This window comes from Arvicanthis niloticus, chromosome 11 (assembly GCF_011762505.2).
Source record: "Arvicanthis niloticus isolate mArvNil1 chromosome 11, mArvNil1.pat.X, whole genome shotgun sequence".
Lineage (NCBI taxonomy): Eukaryota > Metazoa > Chordata > Mammalia > Rodentia > Muridae > Arvicanthis > Arvicanthis niloticus.
In genome coordinates, this window is record NC_047668.1 from 64,156,142 (window position 1) to 64,161,702 (window position 5,561).

Here is a 5,561-nt window from a genome sequence, read left to right on the forward strand (position 1 = left end):
GCCGTTGAGTGCGCACAGAGTACTTGGGAGATCCAGATCTTGGAGATGATGGAATTACATGGGCAAGGGGTGGGGATGGGGGTGGGATTGGCTGCAATGCCACCGTGGCAACCTAAGCCACACCCAGTGCTGTAAAAACAGGATGACTGTGAAAACCCAAGAAACAGTCATCCAGACGCAGTCAGAGCCAAGCCAGCAAATTGTGCAGATACAGAGAGACAGTCACGTCAGGGTCGCTCATTCAGCCATGCTTTGCTGGGAGTTAAGACCTGCACACTCCTGACGCTCTGGTCTACATTTGGTCTTACTCTCTAGAGGCCCCAGGGTCTCCAGCCAATCTCGTAAAGCAACCAACTCTGCCTTTCATAATGTGTCCTTAATAGAAAGTGTGTGTGTGTCTGTGTGTGTCTGTGTGTGCATGCATGCACATATTTATGTATGTATATCTTCCCTGCCCTTTTCTCTCAGAGAAATCAGCACAGATAGACAGGAGCATCAACCAAGCTTCTCTGGTACCCATGCCACCTCAACTCCGCTCAAGCTAATTTTCTGACTTCTGAGAAACTGACAACCCCTGGTAGAAGTTGGTTGGCTACTTTTGGCTGAAAGCTTTGCAGCAAGAATCTGAAAAAAAAAAGAAAATTGAGTGACACTGAAAAGTTCAGATATTTCTTGTTCCTCTTAGCTCTTTAAATAACCCTTTTTGAACAGGGCAAGTCCTTCTTCCCCAGCTGCTGTCTCAGGGACCAGTGTGAGTTTACAAAAAAGACAATCTCCCTGTGTTCAAAGACATTTTTTTTTCAGCTTAAAAGGAGTTTTCAAATGCTATTTTCCAGTCCAAGTCCCAAGAAGGTCTCCCACTAGATTACATGGGTAAGTAGGAAATATTCTTCTTGAAAGGACAAGTTAAATTGCTTTGGAAAAAGACATTTATTCAGCCAATGTCTTTGGGGAATTTGTAGTCCAATGGTTAAGCACAGACAAATGAATTAGAAATCTATAATTACTACCATGGGGTTATGTCTTGAATGCATGACTAGCTTACAAACAGTCTCATGAGAAATAAAATTGTAGTTATGCCCAATAGTGACTGTCATAAACTAAGCTTTGCGTGAAGGCTGCACACATGAACTTTCCACTACCATTTGCTGGGGAAGTCTTCTTACTTGGGATTCACAGACCATTCCTCTAAGGCAGTGGCTCTGAACCTTCCAAATGCTGTGACCCTTTACTATGTACGGTTCCTCATGTTGTTGTGACCCCCAACCATAAAATTATTTTCATTGCTAGTTCATAACTGTCATTTTGCTACTGTTATGAATCATAATGTAAATATCTGATATGTAGGGTATGTGATATGTGTCCCCCAAAGGGGTCTTGACCCACAGGTTGAGAACCACTGCTTTAAGGCATGGTGATGTGTTGGGCCTTGGACTAGGTAACTCCATTTAACCTGCTACCTTCAGTCACGTAGGACAGGTAGAGGGTGTGACTAACAAGTCTCCACCTCCAGAGATTTAAATATTAATGAATTATCAAAAGGCCAGGGGCGTAGCTAATTAAGTTATTCCCTCCCCTTTCTCCCTTCCCTATAAGACTGGTCTCCCCTGGCTTTTGGCGGGGGGGAAGCACGTACCAGTTGTGTCCATTCACCATGCCATGAACAATAAAAGCTTTGGAAAACCGGAAAACCGGTGTCCATGGTCTCTCTGCCTGATTCCCAGCTTTTGGAACCCTGGAACCTTGCCGATGCAGCCGCCGGCCCACCCACCGACAGCTGCATGAATGTGGGATCCTCTGCTGGCAGCTCGGGAAGCCCGCCTGGGACCCTGATGCCGGACCGCCTGGGACCCTGCCGCCAGACTCCCTCCCCCTGCCCACGAGATTTCTTTCCCACAGTGATGGCCAAAGCCATGGACTCAGTACATGATAATATGGTTTGGGTATGAACAGTTCCCACCAAGGCCTCCTGTGTGAGATGCTTGGTCCCCAGCTCGTGGCTCCAATCAAGGAAAGATGATTGGATCACAAGGGCTCTGAACTGTTCAGTAGGCTAATTCAATGATGGATTTATAATCTGATGTCATTGTTGGGAAGTGGGGCCTAACTGGCATAAGTCGGTCATGGGGTATGCCTTGAGAGGATGGAGGATGTCATGTTCCCAGCCTCTCTCTGTTTCTTTACTTCCTAGGTTCCCCTATACTCTTGTGTCGTGGTGCTCAGCCTCACCACAGCCCAGAGACAGGAGAAATGAGTGACTATTGGCTGAAACCTCTGAAGTTAGGAAATAAAGAACATCTAGTAACTAAGACTCTAGCCCAGCATGCTTCTAATGACAGTGACATAAGATGAATGAAGTGGCTGCATCAGACATTCTCTAGTAAGCTTGGAAACTCGAAATATCCCTATAATGTCATCAAGTACACTCTCCGGACTATTACATGGACACTGAGAAGAGTGTGCAATGGCTGATACAAACACCACTTTCTCCACCACTCTCCCTGGTTTTCTGACTGGCCACCTTGCTCTCACTTCAAGTGGACAACACTAATCTGCTGTCCCCAGTCCCATGAAGTCCTTGAGCATGCAGGCTCCCCTTTAGAGCTTCCTCTACTTGCTCAGAGAGATGAAGGCTCTCTCCTGACCTGCCTATTCTCCACAGACTCCTGTGGTCCTCTCTTGTCAGTGGACACACACATTACCATGGTCACAGAATCCAGGAAGTGAAATATTTGTGTTCAAGTCACCTGATAGAAACATCTGATGATGGTACCCAACCCAGTGGCACAGTAGAATGAGAGGCAGATGTTTCTAGAAGAAACAGGATGAATGCGAGAGTCCAATTCTACCCTAGTTGTTTTCCTCCATTGTCCTCATGTCTTTCTCAGGTCCCTTCCTGCATGGCACCCTCGCTGTATTTCTAAGGCCAACGTCCTTAGTGGGGCTCTACCTCAGGGCTACACTGGTCCCTCCCTTTTGTTTTCATTCCCTCGAGGATCTTTATTTTGTGTGTGTGTTCAGATTTAACTTTCATTTAATAGACATTGCTAAGCTCCCATTACATGCCAGACAATAGACTCAGCATTAGGGTAAAAAGAGGAATGAGACCTAGTCCTTGTCCACAGGAGCTTACAGGGTCAAGTGAGAGATGCTCGGACACACAGACATGTCTTAGCTAATGTGACAGGAGCTTGCCATACCTCTCTCTACAACATCTGGAAATAGACTCACAGCTCTGCTGAGAGACAACAGGAACGCTTCTGTCTACTAAGGGACCAACCTCAAGATTCAGGCCCCCAACATGGCCACCCAGTTCTCCTAGCTGGTGCTCATTTTATATAACCATAATTTTGTACTTATTCACTTGAGACATGATCTCACAATGCATGTCTGGTTGATCTAGAACTCCTATGGAGACCACGCTAGTCTTGAACTCACAGAGATCTGCCTGCCTCTGTCTCCCAGGCGCTGGAATTAAATAAAAGCAAAGCGACCAACCCAGTGACCATTGTAATTTAATAATTCTATTTTATTGACTTCGAGATGGTCTCATTATGTAGTCCACGTTGGCCTCAAATGTATGATTCTCCTGCCTCAACCTTCCAAGTGCTCAGCCTACAGGCATGTGCCAGCAGACCCAGCTTCATTAATAAGCTTTAGGAGTCCATGAAGCATCAGGCTGAATGCTAGTGTGTTCAACATCTAAAAGCAGGCTGAGTCTTGTTCTGCCTTGTGTATTAATCAGGAAAACCAATGTCTGTCTAAAACTGCATGTCACTCCCCTTAGTCCCTATGATGACAAACTCCTGCTTGTTGTATATTATTGACTGCTGCAAAGCTCTTCCTTCATATGCCCAGGGAGACAGACATCATGGTTCTAGGACCCATTTCTTTCTCTAGGAGGGCCCCACTAAAGGAAAGTTACTAGTTTTTCCCGACTTGCAAAATGGCGGATGAAAAGGCGGAGAAGCCCAATAAAAAGGAGAAGGAAGAAACCTGCGGCCAAGAAGGCTGCTGCCTCTGATCCTCGTGCCGCTGGTGCAGCTAAAAAGGGTAAACCTAGGGGTAAAAAACTCAAGAAGGCGAAGCCCCATTGCAGCCTGAACCCTGTCCTGGTTAGAGGAATTGGCAGGTACTCCCGATCAGCTATGTATTCCAGAAAGGCCCTGTACAAAAGGAAATATTCAGCTGCCAAGACCAAGATTGAAAAGAAGAAGAAAAAGGAGAAGGTCCTTGCTACTGTCACAAAAACAGTTGGTGGGGACAAGAATGGTGGTACCCGGGTGGTGAAGGGTGGTGAAGCTTCGGAAAATGCCTAGGTATGTGCCTTGTAAGCTGCTGAGCCACAACAAAAAGCCCTTCAGCCAGCACGTGAGGAGGCTGCGTTCCAGTATCACCCCCGGGACTGTCCTGATCATCCTCACCCGGCGCCACAGAGGCAAGAGAGTGGTTTTCCTGAAGCAGCTGGGCAGTGGCTTGCTTCTTGTGACTGGACCTCTGGCTATCAACAGAGTTCCTCTGCGCAGAACGCACCAGAAGTTTGTCATTGCCACCTCTACAAAAGTTGATAGCAGCGAGGTTAAAATCCCCAAACACCTGACGCTTACTTTAAGAAGAAGCAGCTGCGCAAGCCCAGGCATCAGGAGGGCGAAATCTTCGACACAGAGGAGAAATACGAGATTACAGAGCAGCGAAAGGCTGATCAGAAAGCTGTGGACTCACCGGACAGTGGTGGCGCACGCCTTTAATCCCAGCACTTGGGAGGCAGCGGCAGGCAGATTTCTAAGTTCGAGGCCAGCCTGGTCTACAGAGTGAGTTCCAGGGCAGCCAGGGCTACACAGAAACCCTGTCTCGAAAAACCAAAGGGGGAAAAAAAAAAAGCAAGCAAGCAAGCTATGGACTCAGATTTTGCCAAAGATTAAAGCTGTTCCTCAGCTCCAGGGCTACCTGCGATCTCAGTTCTCCTTGACAAACGGGATGTATCCTCACAAACTGGTGTTCTAAATTGCTTACAACCTAATTAAACAGATTCATATGTTAAAAGAAAAAGAAAAGGAAAATTACTAAGCCACCAGCACACAGAATAAATAAGGTCAAAAGATTACAATTTCAAGGCAAAATATCCTTCTTTCTTTCCTTTATTCCTGTCTCTCTGTCTATGTTCTAATTGAAAAATACTGAGCTGAGCTTTCTCCTTGCTCTCCCTGACACAAACAGGGCCTGTCAGCGGAAGCTGCCTGAGCAAGCAAATACTGTACTTGATTTGGCAGCGAAGACTCTGCTAACAAATACATCCCTGCTTAACAGCTCCCTTCTGTGACCCCCTCCAGCCTCACACTTTCTTGAGGTGAGTGGAGTGTATTCAGGTTAACGTAAATTGAAATCTGGGCTCCCTACAAAGAGCTTTTACACGACTGCCCTGAGTACATATACCCATAGGGGCCAAAAGCCATAAAAACCACACAGATGCTGTAACAAGACCTGAGATCAATTTAATTGTTGTCCCGCTGACATCCTGGGACATCTGTAAACCTGTATCCTGACATCACCCTATTGATTTT

At 46.4% G+C, this 5,561-nt stretch overlaps 1 pseudogene; it reads left to right on the plus strand.

The window, feature by feature from the left end:
• Positions 1-3,931: 3,931 nt before the first annotated feature.
• On the plus strand, positions 3,932-5,050 carry LOC117717156 (large ribosomal subunit protein eL6-like; annotated as a pseudogene).
• The last annotated feature ends 511 nt before the right edge of the window (positions 5,051-5,561 follow it).